Source organism: Natator depressus, chromosome 1 (assembly GCF_965152275.1).
Source record: "Natator depressus isolate rNatDep1 chromosome 1, rNatDep2.hap1, whole genome shotgun sequence".
NCBI classification, from domain to species: Eukaryota; Metazoa; Chordata; order Testudines; family Cheloniidae; genus Natator; species Natator depressus.
In genome coordinates this window covers 238,951,489-238,968,430 of record NC_134234.1, presented here as the reverse complement: position 1 = coordinate 238,968,430, position 16,942 = coordinate 238,951,489, and the positions used below count along the sequence as shown (strand labels likewise).

General features: G+C 44.1%; 1 protein-coding gene across 2 annotated transcripts in view; it reads left to right on the top strand.

Annotated features, from left to right (window-relative positions):
- The window catches only part of WNT5B (Wnt family member 5B), a 95,749-nt gene that overhangs the window by 59,339 nt on the left and 19,468 nt on the right, over positions 1–16,942 (top strand). Inside the window, exon 1 of one of the 2 annotated variants that reach the window (XM_074938986.1) lies at positions 15,559–15,817. The exons of the other annotated variant lie outside the window; for it this stretch is intronic. The gene's annotated coding sequence lies outside the window, so the exon portion shown is untranslated. Of the gene's footprint in view, positions 1–15,558; positions 15,818–16,942 lie in introns of those variants that run through there. 2 annotated transcript variants of the gene reach the window in all.

Sequence of the window (16,942 nt, the reverse complement as noted above, 5' to 3'; positions counted from 1 at the left end):
AAAGCAATGTATTCCCCACCCCGCCTAGATGACCTTAATCGAGCCCCTAAACTAACTTCCTGATAAGCTACATTCCCTCTGACCCATCTCCCTGTAATGAAGATGTTTCCATCTTCCTTGCTTCTCTTCTAACATTCTATTTCTCCTTCCTTCTTCCCTTCAGTCACCTAGCACCAACTACTGTGCTCGGCAGCATGCCGATTCAAAGGGGCTAGCAGCTTTCCCCAAAAGAGCAGAGAAACCTGCAGGAGGCTCTCTCTCTCACTCACTTGCAGTGGGTATAATAGGCCAGGGAAGGCCTTGCCTTTCCTGTCCCTGGCACCAACCTGCCGCCAGACACCCAGGCCGCAATGGCCCTGACCCTTCCCCGAGACCCCCACTGCCTTCTCCACTCCACGCCCCCTTCCGTCCCCACTGCTCGCCATGTCCCTCCTCCTCAGGACGGGGGAGTGAGGAGGGACGGAGAGCCAGCGGCCGGTGGACTGAGCAGGCTCAGCTGGGCGCTGGGGCCGGCAGCTCGGCGGGGGAGCAGGGCCTTCAGGGGCAGGAGGAGCTGGCGTTAGGGGGACGGCAGCTTGGCCTGGCCCGACTCTGGCAGGGGGGCTGGCAGCTTGGCCTGGCAGGCATGGGGGGGCCAGCAGCTCGGCCCAGCACTGGGGGAGGCCAGCAGCTCGGCCCGGCCCAGCACTGGGGCCAGCCTGGTACTGGGGGAGGCTGGTGGCTCAGCCCACTCCAGTCCAGCACTGCGGGGGAGGGGAGGCAGCAGCTCAGCCCGATATGGCTGGGGTGGGCCAGGGCTCCTCTGGTCGCAGGGGCCCCTCAGAATCAAGGCTTCTCCTTTTACAGCGGGGTTTGGGGGCTCTGGCGTATGTGGGGGCAGGGCCTTGGACAGTGGGGCAGAGCCGATGGATTTGCCCCCCCAAAGCAGGGGTTCACCCACCGCCTATGTGCATGCACACACACACAGATGTAGGAGTTTAGCTGAGTTTCTGTGATTAGTTGATGTTGACTTTCACTTTTCTGTCTCTTGAGATTTCTCCCCCTTGGATATTTGTTTTCTAAGTGTGGGACATTTCTGCAAGGCCTAGTGTACACTGAAGAAATTTCCCTCAATTTTAATTGGCCTGAAAAACCAGATAAGCCAAATTTAAAGCTGGCTGGAAATGTAGCATAGACCGCACTCCAGGTGGCCTGAGCTGTCTTTAGCAAACCAGTTTCAGAACTTTCTTCAGCAGGTTCCACCTGGAGTCTAGTCTATGCTATGGCTGCAAGTGGTTTTAAAGTTCATTTAGTTAAACTAGTTTTAAAATGAATTTTTGGGGTAATTTTCCCACGTAGACCAGGCCACAATGCTCCTGTAGCACTATGACAGTTACAGCCAACGTTGTTCTAGTCACCAAGTCCTGACATGAACTAGCAAAGAGAAGGTGCCAACATTTCATGGCACTGATATTTTCTGGAGGGTGTCTCTTGGAGACCATTTGCTACTCTTCCGTTTCATAGGCTAAGTTGACCCCATCCATACTGACAGGGGTGCTGAGAGCCATTAAAACAAACTGTAAACCCTGTATATGATGGAAAACACTTCAAGCCAGGGGTTCTGGCAGCACCCCCAGTACCCTTAGTTCCAACACCCATGTGCACTGACGAATTTTCCTACAGTTAATAAGGTGGCAGAGGAGCTGCAGCTGGGTAAGGTGGGGGTTCCTTTTCTTTCATCTCTTAAATGTTCAGCACAAATGATTCTGTAAAATACCTCTGTACTGTAATAAATAATTCCATGGCAGAGGTCTCCAGGATTAATAGAGATCTGTGCCCATGAATGCAACCAGGGTGAATATGTACTGCATATGTATCAGAGCAGGGTCTGTCAGATGGGTGGATTACTTTTGGAATCTGCATTATGCATCATCCCACTTGATCCTTTTCCTGGCCAGCTATTATAATAAAAATATATAATCAGACAATGTTTTTTGCGATTAAAACATCATGTTCCTCTTCTCTTGCAGACTTTTATTGTAAATATCAGATCACATTGAAGACTTCATGAAAGAAAACATACAGAGTGTGTGTGTGTAATACAGATAATACAGTTATGATATGTTAAGGGGCTAAAAATTAATAGTCTATATTACATTTTCTCAAATCTGTCTGAATTAAGTAATCCTGGTTTGCCATTTATTGACCTGTTTCAGTGTTGATAGCATCATTCAACATACAGGGCACTGTGGATGAACAATAAGGTTTGGTGCAAAATTCAGACCTGCTATCTCAGTGCAAACAGCAGGTTTAAATTTGGGCCTTTTTTGAAGTAGTGGGGGACAAGGTTTGTTGTTAATAAGTGACCTTGAAAAAAAACATCACAATACTTCCAGGAGGCACAGGACTGAGAGCCAGGAGTTACATTGCCACCATGTTGGTATGTGACTAATGCTGCAGTAATACACAGGGATCAAGCCCCACATATAAATCAAAAGACAGGACTGTGTGATGAACAAAAATATATGATCCAGGAAATTACAATTAAATGCCATGGTACACAGGGGATGCACTGCTTGTCTGCTACTGTGAGACAGGATGGTCTAGTGGTTAGAGCAAGGGACTGGGATCTAGGAGACTTGGGCCATGGTCATACGCAAGTCACTTCACTTCCTGTGTGTTATTTTCTCCGTGTGTAAAAGGGGACTTATGAGGCTTAATATGTTAATATTAGAGGGAGGGTATTAAAGTGGAGTATGAAATCCCAAACTGCAACACTGATAATTCATTGTAGTAGAAGCCACAATAGGGTTGTGGCTGTATCTTTCTTTCATTCTTGGTACCAAAAAGGGATAAAGATGGGGGGAAATGGCTGACATAATAAGTATTAATGGCAATGTCTTGAAGAGTAAACAGAATGCTCATGTAGTAATCAACTTTATGGTTCAGCAAGGAGGATTGAATCCAAGACCTCCATTGCTAAAGCGTAAGCTTCTGCTACTTGAGCTAAAAGAGTAGCAGATTTATATCTTCTGTGGACCAGTCACTAGAGGGGACACATAACACACATTGAACAGAGCGTTACATGATTATACAATCTGTCCCTCCTTGGATGGGCTGCCACCTCCACCTAGTTCAGAATGTTACAGTAAAGGGCCAAACCCATCTCTAGTAGATTCAGTCCATGCAAGTGCAAATGCCTAGCCAAGCCCCTGGTCACCAGTAGTGGCAAGCCCTCGGAGGAGAGGACTGTAGCAAAGCAAAGTGTCCTCCACTTCCCCTCTGCCAGAGGACTTGCTTGCAGCCAGAGCAGCCCCAATATTGGACAGTACCAGCTGGGCTGGGGGCATGGGTGGTCCAGCTATCAGTAGAATTTAAAGTTGCTCCCCTCTGGCAGAATTCAAGGGAGTGCATGTACTAATACCAATATCCGCCCTTCCCCAGGTGAATCCTTCCTGGTGCACATGGGACTACACTGGTACAGGAAGAAGTAATTCACACATCCCTGCATTAGCAAGGGTGAGGCTGGCCCATGGAAGGATTACATTTAACTCTAGGGATTTTAATGTGTGGTATTTTCCTGTCCCTGGACTACATGCAGTTGTTAATTTTAACTATTAACTACTCCCTCTCTGGAATAGAGCCATCAGTACATTTCCCAATAGTAAATCACATTCTAAAATTGGCAGTTCACTGGAATTTCATGAAGTTATGTCTCCTGTCCAATAAATATTGGCTTCAAACCATGTCTCAGAGGAAAGCTGAAAAATAGGGCAGTACTACTCTGGGAACGTACTGTGAAAATCAGTCACAATTGAAGCCCAGTGTGAAGGAAGAGCAAATACAAACTCCCAAGTAAAATATACAAAATGCTGTCTTAAACTGACCATGGGGTTTATATTAGCATTTGCTAGGGGAAACGTGGTTTGACACCTTGTTCATAAAAGCAATAGTTAGTCCAGAGGCTCCTGGTGTCAAATCTGCTAGGCTGTCAGAAATTCATCACTGCATTTCTTGAGAGGCCCTGCAACAGAGATAAGTGCCATTCAGAAACTGTGTTCCCTGATGCTTCCATTCTGTGGTATCTGGAGCCATCTTGGTGCTTGGATTTGAGCCGTAGAATATCCTGAAACATGCTCCTTATCTTTGTACATCAGAAGTCTTAGACATGCTGTTTGAAGATGTAGGTGTATGGGGGGGAGGTGGCTATGTAAATGGATATAGCACCAAATTTGTGTTCTTTAAGTAAAGGAGTACTTGTTGCACCTTAGAGACTAAGAAATTTATTTGAGCATAAGCTTTCGTGAGCTACAGCTCACTTCATTGGATGCATTCAGTGGAAAATACAGTGGGGAGCCCCACTGTATGTTCCATTCTATGCATCCGATGAAGTGAGCTGTAGCTCACGAAAGCTTATGCTCAAATAGATTTGTTAGTCTCTAAGGTGCCACAAGTACTCCTTTTCTTTTTGCGAATACAGACTAACACGGCTGCTACTCTGAAACCTGTTCTTTAAGAGTACTTCAAATCATTTCCCATTTTATTCCTAAATGCAAAATACTCTTCTATTTACAGTACATTCATTTTATGTTAGATCATATTTTTCCATAGGACAAGCCATTTTCGTGTAAAATGAGAGCACAGCTTCCTTCAATCCCCGCCACTCCCAACTCCCAAAATGTGTGTGTGAAGGGAAGGGCAGACTAGAAATATTTGTTTCAGTTCAGTTTCTTTGTCTGCAAAATGACTGATTTGTGTGAAAAAGCAGATTTCTTTCCACTCTTTCACCCGTGAGCTCTTCCATTTCCTCCTAGCCTTGTTAGCAGTGGTGTTCAACCCCTATTGCCAGCACACCCCAGTGTATGTTCATCCTGGTCTTCCTGGAAGTAGTGAATCTTCTCTACTACTACTAAGATTATTCCTTAATACCCTGATGTAGAAAACACAATCATACTCTTTAGACACACTGAAACTTGTGAATATATTTGTGGAATGACTATGGGAACATGAGACTAATAATAATGCTTTGCATGTTTCTAGCACCTTTCATTTGAGCATTTCAAAGCTCTTTACAACCATTAGTGCTTCAAGCCTCACAGTATCCCTGGCTAATCAGCTTAGTATTATCCTCATTTACCTATGGTGAAAGAGAGGCACAGAGAATTTAGGGGCCTGATTTTGAGAAGTGCTGAGCACATGCAGGTTGACTTCATATGGAGTTTTTGGGTATCCAGCACCTCTGAAAATCAGGCCCGAGTTGTCTCCAGCTAGACACCCAAAAATAGGGGCACTTGAAATCACTGGATATTTTTGAACATTTTAGCCTGATGCCCAGATCCTCACAGGTATTGAGGCACCGAACTACTACTGGAATGAATATGAGTTAGGATCTTAAATATCTTGAAAGATCTGGGTGTAAGTGACTTTCCAAAAGTCACACGCTTAGTCTCTGGCAGGGCAAGGCCTATAGCACAGATCTCCTAGTTCCTCATCCAGTGTTTTAACCACAAGGCCAAGCCCCCCCCCCCCCCTCTGTTTCAATGGAGACTAGAGAGCAATGGCATCTTCACAAGTCAGTTGGCAACCAAACTGTATTTTACTTAGATTGGGTCACATGTTTCCATCTAATCCCCGCACTGAAAATGCCCAGCTTCCTGTTTTCCCCTGGTTTTCCCAGCAAGACATATTGAATATGCAGATGTGCAGGCACACACACATACACATGCTTTCCTGGAAGCAACCGCTCAGACTTTGTTCTGGATATTTGTTTTACCCTAACTTCTCTAATCCCCAAAGTGATATTAAACAGATTTTTTTGTTTAACCTTTGCATGAAACACACTCTCTCTCTCTCTCTCTTTATGTTTAAGACTATGTGGTTTTAGTTACATTTTGCTAAACGTCCAGAGAGCTGCCTGCAAGGAGCACCACATAAGTGAAAATATATCATGATTATTATGTGCAACACACAAATATATTCTCAATCACATCCCACATTTGCTTCCCCTAGAAGATGGTATTGAACACACACTGCCACAGTTTTCAAATATTTCCATGTAATAATAAATAACCATGTTAGTGCTGTGTACTTATACAGTGCTAGTCCCCAAGGACGTAAAAATGTTTAGAAAGCTAGGTAGTGTTATGGGGGAAATGAGGCACAGAGAAACTAACTGATTTGTCCAAGGTCAAAGAGCAAGACAATGCCATTGGGAATAGAACCTAGGACTCTTGACTGCCAGTCTCCCCGCTAACCCATAGGTACGTTGCTTCCCATGTAAGGAATCTGTGGGTGCAAACAAAAGGTACCATGCTTGCCAGCTGAACCACACACAGGTAGCATCAGAGAGAGACTAAAAGACTTTCCATTCTAAAAAACAGGCTGCAACTTAAAGAAAGAAAAATCTCCACTAGTTGTAGTAATGTAAGAGCATATATCCTACATAGGAATTCTTGCATTCTCCAGCATACAATCCAAAGCACAAACTCATCCACTGACACAGACACAGGCTTGTTCTGAAGTACACTGGCACACAAACCACATGCACATACGCACACATTATGAAACACAACCCTCCTGCACAACAATAAGCATCTCTCCCTGCCCCTGCCAACAAATGACCCCTCCCCCCACTTATCTCCTGCCTCAAACCTACTTTATTTTCATGGGAGAACCATTTATTCCAATGGAAGAACATTAATCTTTATTTGGTCAACAAAGCCAGCTTGCATTCCAGATTAATAGTCATTCCACCCACAGAACTTCCCCTGTCCCTTTCCATCTATCATATTTAATATTTCATTAACCAAGAAGAACAGAAATGTACAAGATAATCATGGAAGAAATCTTCAATATTGTCAGTGACCTTTTGGATGACATTATGAAATAACTGCCTTCCAAGATTTGATTTTTTTAAAATTATTAATCCATATTTGAGTTGTTACCCACTAAATTTTTGTGGGGGTATTTGCTTTTCCTCTAAGTTAAAGGTCATAATAAACAGTTTTATTAAGTTTGTGGAAAAAATTATCTCCCACAAGTTAATCCCTTGTGTTTGATAATTTTCTGCCTAGACATAATTCTGAATGGGGAATTAATAATAATAATAGATTGCATTTATATAATGTCTTTCATAGAAGGATCTTGAAACATTTTACAAACTATTGTAACACTACTGTTGAAACAGATATCTCCATTTGGCAGATGGAGAAACTGAATCAAAGTCTCTATGAACTAGTGTGTCCCAAAATCCCACAGCATATCAGCAGACGTGCTAGGAATAAAATCTCAGGTCTTGGCTCAAAGGCCCCTGCTCTTACCACTAGACACACAGGGTCAGATCCTCAGCTGGTGTAAATCAGCATATTCAGTAGAGCTATGATTATTTACACGAGCTGAAGATCTCACCTTGTGTCTCGTAGCTGAGACTGCCTGCACAACTGTAACTTGAGTGTCACAAACTAGGAAGTCTAATGATAGCATCATTATACACCCAACACACACATTTCCATTTCATTGTGAATAAGAATTACACAATAACACTTTCTTTTTTTCCACAAGCATGAGTATGACAGTGTGGTGACATCTGAGGTGTGAAAATAACCAAGATTCATTTTGGACCAACACAATAAAAGAAATCTAAACAAGGCATCCTTTTCTAACATCATTGCACCTAGTGAAGGAATTGCACGTATTTTAGGTCAGTACTCATGGACTGCAAAATGTAGGCACTAATCAGATTTTCAAGTGCTCAGCATCCACAGGCTAGGCCAGATTTTCCAAACAGTTCAGTTCTCACTTAGATATCCGCTTAGGCTAAATTTTCCAAAGGGTTCTGTACCTAGAAATTCCTGTTATAGCAGTTATCGTCTGATTTTAAAAATTGCTCAGTACCCCTATGTGCAGAGCTGTTTGGAAAATCTGTCCACTTATCTTGGTGCCTAAACAGGAGCCTGAGATCTTTTGAGAGTCTGGCCCCAGTGTGGAATTAAGGGCAGAACTGCATCCTTAAAGTTTCCCTACGGTTAGATGACCAGTTCTGCCAAAACTTCGTCTGAGTTTGCCGATGTAAAACAAATTTTCATTCCTCTTAGCCCTGCAGATCCAACACAGCTGTGGGGAGAGTGAGCTGCATTCTATTATGGTTCCTGCAACACCAGCAAAGCTGGCAGTTTACACCTCATGCTGATGGGAGAAATAGAAAGAGAATAGTTAGATGTTGAGCTTCTGAGTGTATTTACAGCTCTGGCAGTTAAAAAAAAAAAACTCTTTTGAATAGAAAACTGAGCAAACTGGATCTGCCAGACATTGAGAAGGAAGAAATATGGGGGGAAGTGCACTGACATTTTTAGCAATTTTTTTAACTTAGCTTTGAATTTTCCTTTCCTTTGTGTCTTGAAGAATAGAAGTTTAGTGCCTGAGCTTCAGAGAAGGGTGTATCAGTTGCCACTGCATAAACCTTAGATGTGAAATAGCAGGTACTTGTGTGTAGAGGTGCCTTTTTGTGAGAGTGAATTCAGGTTTCTGTACCCATGCCCACGCACCTTAATGTTAGGTCTTGTCTGCATGACAAAAATGTACTGATTTAAATAAATCAATTGAGAAATCGATTGAATTAAATCAGTGCAACCCAATTGTGTGGACACTCTTATTTCAATTTAAGGGTTTGTCTATACATAAATTTGCACCAAAATAACTTTATCAGTTTTAATTCACACTATGAGTGATTTTGGTGCAAATCTATTTATGAACACTCTATGGAATAAAAGTGCCCTGTTTCAGTTTTGCAAGCTCTAAATAGGGTAGTATTGCTCCAGAGAGTGTCCAAACACTGACTTGCACAGAAATAAGTAATGGTATGAATTAAAATTGATTTGGTTATTTCAGTGCAAGTTTGTGTACAGACCTGTCCTAAGAGTGTCTCTTACGGATTTAGCTTAAGTTGTCTCCTTACCAATGTAAGCTAAATCAATACAAAACAGTCTTAAACCGAATAAGAGTGTTCACACAAATTGCACTGATTTTAACCACATAGATTTCTAAACTAATTAGTTACACTGGTAAAAAAAATTCATGAAGACAAGACCTTATTTATAGTGCTTTGGTATTTTCTATAAATTCTGTTTATACTAAAATCCTTATTAAGTATGTGGTGCAAATAGGGTTTTCTTTGCTTGGGAAATGGCCTGCCTAATAGTTACAGTAAATGTATGTAACTAGGTAAGATGAGATAACTATAACTTTAGTTCCAATGTATTTTCTTTATTACTTATGGGGTTGAGTGCTTTGTGTCAAAGCAGGAATATTGCCTAAGCAATGGAAGGATGATTGTGTGGCCAAAGGATGAAAATGGAAGACAGGAGATCTTGATTTTAGCCACAGTTCAGCAAAACGTTTAAGTACATGTTTAACTTTAAGTACATGATTTAGTGCTTTGCTGAATCAAGGTAATTATTTCTAGGTCTGCCACAGGCTTTCTGTGTGACCTTAGGCAGGTCACACAACCTTTCTGTGCCTCAGTTTTCTCATCTGTAAGATGAGGGTGATAATACCTCACAGAGGTGTTGTGGAGATTACCTTCTTAATGCTAGTAAGGTTTTGCAACTATTATTATTATTATTATTATTTATTATTATTATTACAGGGAGTTTATGGAACTTCCTTCCTTCCTTCCCTAGAAGTTTTTAAGGTCAGGCTTGACAAAGCCCTGGCTGGGATGATTTAGTTGGGGATTGGTCCTGCTTTGAGCAGGGGGTTGGACTAGATGACCTCCTGAGGTCCCTTCCAACCCTGATAGTCTATGATAGTCTATGAACCATATCTAAAGATTTTAAAGGACAGTGAGAGAAAAATTACATTGAAATAGAACTGATTTTGGCTTAATATTTTTCATGGTTATTGGTAGCTGTAGTCATGTGTCAGGAATTATTGGTAGTTGTTTTAGTAAAAGAAACAAATGGGAGACAACTGATCCCTCTGACTGACACTTGCAGATAGTAACTCTTTGTTTTGAGCTTCTAAATGTTTCTGTAGGCTGTTTGCTCATGAGGAGCTTGAAGCCATATAACAACAGCATAACTCCGTACCTTGTATACTGTACACACTTTGGTATTTCATGGAGTTAATACAAATTATGGAACAAAACTCAGTTGAGATATGTGAACAGAAACATGAGGTGCAGTTCTGTGAGATTCTGGGAAGTGTTCAATGTCGTCAGCACCTACTGACTTCAGTGGGAGTTAAAAGTGCTGAACACCTTACAAGATCAGGGTCAGAAAACACCACTTGAAGGTCATCCAGCACGTTCCTCTTGTCTGACCTGTTCTTGAATCTCTGCGGAGAAGGTGCATCACCTTGGGGAAGCTATTTCACTGCCCAGTTGCTCCTACTGTTAAGAACTTTGCCCTAGCCTTATCTTAAATGGGGACTATTATACTTGCTTTCATGCCAAAATCTGAGTTTACATTTCCGTGTTCTCTTGCAAATATTGTGGCCATCACTAGCCCTCTAGCAGAGCAGGGAGCTGCATTCCTTACACAGCTTGAGGGACTGATGATATCATCAACTGTTGCAGGTGAAACAGCAGCTCTGAACTCAGGTGTTGGCAGGCAAGTAAAGGAAGAAAATATTTTCCATGTTGCTGTCTTTCTAATGTAATGTGTTTTCCCTTTAAACTGTTTAATGCTCCAAATACATTTAGCAATTGTGAAAGAACCAGCTATATTGCCTTGAGGACTGGACTCTTTTGTGCACAGAACACATGTAGCACTGGGTAGCGGCAGCAGCAGCAGTGAATGCTTCCCCAACCCTATCCTGTCTTATGTTTCAACCCTGACTTGAGGTATCTCCTGTTGGGTGAGAGGGGAGTTCTGAAGCCCTCTGAAGAGGGGTTAATTAGTGCAAATTGAGGTGGCGGTTATTGTGAGTGGAAATTGGATTGGGACACCAAACTTATCTCAAATCACCAAACAGCCAACAGATGGTAATATTTGGCCTTTTAAAATGTATCATGTTCAGTCATTTTAGACTGTCCATAAACATTTTGTTACTGATTTACAATCTTAAATGATTTACTCATTTAAGTAGATGAAACTAAGAAGCTTGTGAGTCCATGTTTAAAGTTGATATGCTGCTCTCCCAGACAAAGTCCGAAGTGTGGGCAAAATGTGCCCCATCCAGCTCACATGTGTCTCGTCCAGTACTTCTGATTCAGGTCTTCTACTGGACCCAACATACAACTGTGGTCTAGAAGACTGAGCACAGAGATGGGAATTAGGTGACCAGGAACCTCATTCTCTGGGGAATACCTCAAACATAAGGGGTTCCCAGGATGGTGTACAGCTGCCAAAATGATTCTGTGCTGTCTCCCCTTCCCAGCCCCTGACATTGAGGGCATGGCTAGAATTTATTGAGCTTCGCTCTTCTTAGGTAGTGGGCAGCTCTAGGAGAATGTTACAGTTACAGCAGCCCTGAAATTGCTTTAATTTAAGCAGGAGGATGGGCAGGTCCCAAGCAGGGCCAGGAACGTGGTAAGAGCAAAGGTGTTTTAAAGCTACTTTGTCTGCCACCTGCCATCCTTATTCCTGTGCATGGCACAGGAACGAAGGAACAGGCTATTGAGTTTAATCCTGACTTGCTGTGTGACCTTAGGCAAGTCACTTAGCTGCTCTGTGCCCCAGTTTCCCCATTTGTAGGAAAAGATTTATCCACCTTTTTAAATGCTTTGACGTCTGGGAAGAAGGTTAGTCAGTGTAAGTGTTAAGTGATTTTTTTATTACTGCTTTATTACCATCCACTTCTCTGGCTTCAGCATGGCTGATCCAGCCTATTATCTGGTCCTTTTTTGATTGCTTTTAACAAACATGTTTTCTCACTATTCCCCTCCATTCTCTTTCCCTGGTTATGCACCTCAGAGACAGCTGTCACAGGGTCTGCTGAGACTGGCAGGTATATCTTGGCACTTTCTGGACTGTATCTGACCTTAATGACAGTGAGACTAAATAACACTGACCAGAGGAAGTATGGAAAAGCAGAAGGTTAAAGTAGCAGCAAGGTAACAAGGAAAGGAAATGTGGATGTGCCAGAGGGGCTGACAAGTTCTGAGATGCAGAAAAAGGTAGCATATGAGCACTTAAAAAGATAAAATACTACAATGCACAAGTACCAAAGGAGACAAGAAGCAGTGTGAGCTGGAGGAATCTGGCAAGAATAATAGCCCCTTTCTCTGGAAATGGAGAGGTTGTGTGGAGAAGCAATTTAACAAGGCAGAGAACGCCACAAGACAGCCAGACATGGAGGATCTGTGTCTGGGGATATTTTCAACAGATTTTTATAATACCTTGGTAAAACCCCAGCTGGAGCTGAAATAATGCAATCAGCTCTGGTTGCTGTTCAGTTAATAATAATTAAAGAAAACACAAAACAACAAACTTAGCTTTTGAAAGATTTATAAAGGAGAATCCACTTAGGCCCAAGGAGTTGGAAGTTCAGTAATAATAGCTGAAGACTTCAACTTCAGCAACGTTGGATGAAGAGTACAGCCCAACATAAGGTGGAGGAATAAAAGGTGATTTAAAATTCTGGCTCGTGGAGACACTTTGGCCTTGGGAAACTTAAAAAAAACCCTCTCCACTGGTTCTAACATCCGTTCAGCTGAATTGATGGGAGGAACAAGACTCTTGAGTCCTTAGCTAAAATGTCAGTAAAAATAAGTCTGGCTGCTGGAGCCTATGGCTCTAGGGCCACCTGTGGTGCCTCTCTTAACAGAACCTAGGAATCCTCTCTACAGACACAGAACTCAGAGCACTCCTTATGGATACATGAAGTACTACTGCCAGACAATGGACCCCAGAGCTCCCCTTTTGGGCTAGCAGGTGAGGCTTTTTTTCCCAGTAATGGAACCCTTGCTGCCTCTTGGTTTCCTGAGGTTCTGCTTATATGAATCTTTTTTTTTTTCTCCTGATGAATAAGTGGGCTCATGCCTCTACTGGGAGGAAGGATCCATCTAGACAGCAGTAAATGTTCCTGGATGCATTGGACATTGTGAGCAATTAGAAACAGGAATTGCTCCAGAGTCAAGTTGTGAGAATAAACAGGAGCTTGAAAGGAGCTCTGATTGCAAAGGGAGGAATGTGTGTCCAGTCCCGCCCAGTCTGGAGGAAACTGGACAAGAAGCAGGAATGATAATCACACAAGCTGCAGCAGAAAGAGACTTAAAACTTTTTTCAGTGCTTTGTTTACAACACTTGATAAAGTATCACACTGGGACCCGCCTCCTGCAAGTGAAAAGCAAGGATCAGAAGATTGTAGAGGTAGCTTTTCGGATTTGTCAGGTCTGATTTCAATGTCACCTGGGTCAGGATTCAGCTTTTAGTATATCAAATCTTAACAGATTTTCTCATGGACACCCTTCTTCTAGTTGCAATCATGCAATATCCCTCATGCAGATGCACCAGTAATAGGAAAGTGGTGATGGATCTTTGATAGATCATATTGAATGAAATAAGGCTACAGTGTTCAAACTAGGATGCCTAAATTTAGGTCAAACCATATTTGGTCCCTCTGAAAATCAGGGCACTTTTGCGAGTACCTAAATATTAATATAGGGGCCAGCTTTAGAAATGCAGGTTTAAAAATGTAGCACAAGATTCTTAAAAGAAATTTGCGGTAAAGGCCCTAGGGACATCTTTAGAAGCAGATGGCAGTAAGGAAGTCAAGTAGTCAAATGTGACCTAACAGCTCTTTACAGACCACCACCCAACTTCTCTGCAGGCCACAGTTTGGGAGCTGCTTGCCTAGGCTGAGCTATTCAACAAAACCTCACCTGCTATTAGCACTTTAGCTGAGGCCATAAACACAATCACTAAAGAAGTTATCTGCGGGATCTGAAGGGGGAATCACTTTCACAATTCACATTTTAACTCCACAGAGATTACCACACTACAATGACAGTCATTAGCAGCAGAATCCACCTGGAATCCTGTTGCAGGGTTTCTTGCACCTTTCTCTGAAACATTTGGTGCTGTCCACTGTCGGTGACAGGATACTGGACTCTGGACCAGTGCTCTGATCCAGTATGGCAATTTCTATGTTCCTATGCTTCAAAATGAGATCACTGCTTTGCTTTGCTTTGCTTTGCTGTCAGCTACTACTCATTGAGATGCTGCTGGCAAATTGCAGGATATTTCACTGTGATATGTCACCATCAGCTCTGTTAAAACTTTTTTCAATTAACAATTATTTAATTAATAATAAGAAAAGGAGTACTTGTGGCAGCTTAGAGACTAACAAATTTATTTGAGCATAAGCTTTCGTGAGCTACAGCTCACTTCATCCGATGAAGTGAGCTGTAGCTCACGAAAGCTTATGCTCAAATAAATTTGTTAGTCTCTAAGCTGCCACAAGTACTCCTTTTCTTTTTGTGAATACAGACTAACATGGCTGCTACTCTGAAACCTTAATTAATAATGAATACTTTGTACATCTATTCAAAGACTTTACAAACTTTCATGAGTTAAGCCTCACAGTTCTATTGTGCAAAAGATTAAGCCACAGGCCCAAAGTCACAGATGAAGCCTGTGGTAAGCAGCTCCACAGTTGTGCCTTGGATTTCTATGGCTCAGCACACCTACACTTATTCACAGAGGTTCATACTACTCCATTCCCACATTCTTATCAGGAAGAATCAAGAGGATGGCTTGTGAGAAGCTGACAGCTTACTCCACTCCCAGATTCTTCTAGCACAGGGCTCTATAGGGAGTGCTGGCTGTGAGTAAACTGACAGTTACTCCTTTCCCAGCATGAGTCATTTATTTACTACAGCATGGTACAAATCCTTGTTTTTTCCCTTATCGGTCTTTTTTTTAAAGTTCTCCCCTCCTGTCTCTGTTGTTAAGGGGGGAGCTTCACTTACAATCAGCAGTCTCTCCTCCACTAAGGAAGAGGGGCTCATATACCTGAGGCTATCTGGAAACCTTTGGGTGACATCACACCACCTCTGTGCAGATTCATCGTTTGTCATGGAAAAACCATCCACCCCCACACAACTTCCTTCCTCCCCAGGCTGGCAAAGAGAAACTGTCTGTTCTGCCATCACTGACAAAAACAGTCTTGAAAAACACCCCCACGCCCACAGCCCCTCCAACACACACAAGTAGGAGGAGGGAAGAGGTATAAGATGTGAATAATCTAGTTCTGTTTTCTTCAGCCATGGATCCTGCTGTGCTTGCCTCTCTTCAGCGATCTAGGTCACACAAGGCCTTTTTGTCCTGAGGCTAATTCTGGCGCTGGCAGTCTCACATCTGCCTGCCAGGTGAGACAGGTCACCAGCTGCAGGTAGAACACATCTGGACTGTGGAGGAAGCCAAGCCGGGTACAAACAAACACAACAACTTCACCGTAGCAGGCGATAGGAATTTGGGTTAAACCCCTCACCAAAAACCCTTGGGTGGAATGAACTGCTGAGTCTGGTGATTAATGGCCCTGCGGGTGTTTATGAGGCGGTATGAAAGGCAGGTAACTGGCAGAGCTTGGAACGAACATGTTTCTGGCACAGCTTGACAGTCACTGGAGGGGAGCGGCAGGCTGACCTTTCAAACTCACTGCGGCAGAACCGCCGCCAGCTGGGCTCCTCTGGAGCGATGGCAGGCCGGGAGAGGAGGATGTCTGTGGGTGCCCTCCACTGAAGCCCGGAAGGGGTAGAGAAGCGCGAATGGAGGGCGGGCTTAGGTGGCTGAGACAGTGTGTGGAATGAGGCAGAGGGTGTCTGTGGTGGCGTGCCCAGATTGCTGGTTTCCTGCCCTATGCGAGATGGCGGAGGGGGAGAAGGATTTGTTAGCAGGTCTGTTAGTGTGTTGGGGGGGGTGGAGGGTGAATGGGGGGCAGTGGGAGCGGCGAGCAGGGCCGATGAGCGGACAGGAGTGGGGGGGTGGGGGGGTGTTTGCCTTGGCTACCTGGGGAGTGAGTTGAGCTGGGAGCGGGTGAGGATCTGTCTGGTTATTCCTGCCGCAGAGTTGCCTGGTGGGGTTGAGCAGGGGATGGCGAAGGATGTTTGGACAAGAGGAGCCTTTGAAGCTGTTCTCTCGCTCCTCTTCTCCGGACCGGCTCCCCTCCTCCCCCCTATAAAGTCATTAGGCTCTGGTGCCAGCCCTATCTCTGCTCCATCTCTAGCTGCTCCAGCCAGTGCATTCACAGACCTCCTGCCCTGGGGGAACGGGATTGGGGGGTATTATATGGGGTCCTTTTGAAGGGGAGGACTATTTTCGGGAGGTGGGGGGGGGGGCTGTTCATTTGCTGCTGTAGAGGCCAGATCATTTCCGAAGCGGCTCTGCATGACAAAGGGGAAGGAGCGAGTTTCTCCCTTTGATCTGCCCCCTGCCAACCCCACACACCTGCCTGTGCGCCCTCCCCCAGCAACAGAGACCCGAGGAAGAAATACCGTGAGGAGGGGGCTGTCTCTAGATCCCCACCTCTCGGGCTGGGGCTAAGTAACTTGGAGAGACTCTCGGATTCAATGAGGGGGGCCGATAGAAAGAAGAGACAGTTGCGTGCCTGGGGCCAGGGGTATTGCCTCCGGGGTGCATTTCTGCATGGCTGGTGCCTGGGACAGAGTAGATTTCCCAGGGGTTGTCACTGTGTATTTATGGGGGTATTATCGCTGGAGGATATGAACGTCAAGGGGAGAGGCATCCTTGGGATGGGGGGGGGGAGCTTAGGTATGGGTGCCCCTTAGGTGCTGTCCTGTCCATCCCGACCCCTCTCTGCAGAGCTTCACACTGAAGGTCAGTGAGTCTGGGCTGGGTGAAGGGATGCAGGTTTCCACTGTCAGATCGAGCTCTGCCCCATCCACTTCTGGAACAGAGGTTTAGCCAGCAGCCGGCTCCTTTGCAGTCAGCCTGGGTTGGGATCAGACCCTTTGCCCCAGTGACTCCTGTGTCTCAAAAGGAGCTTCATCAGGCCAGGTCTT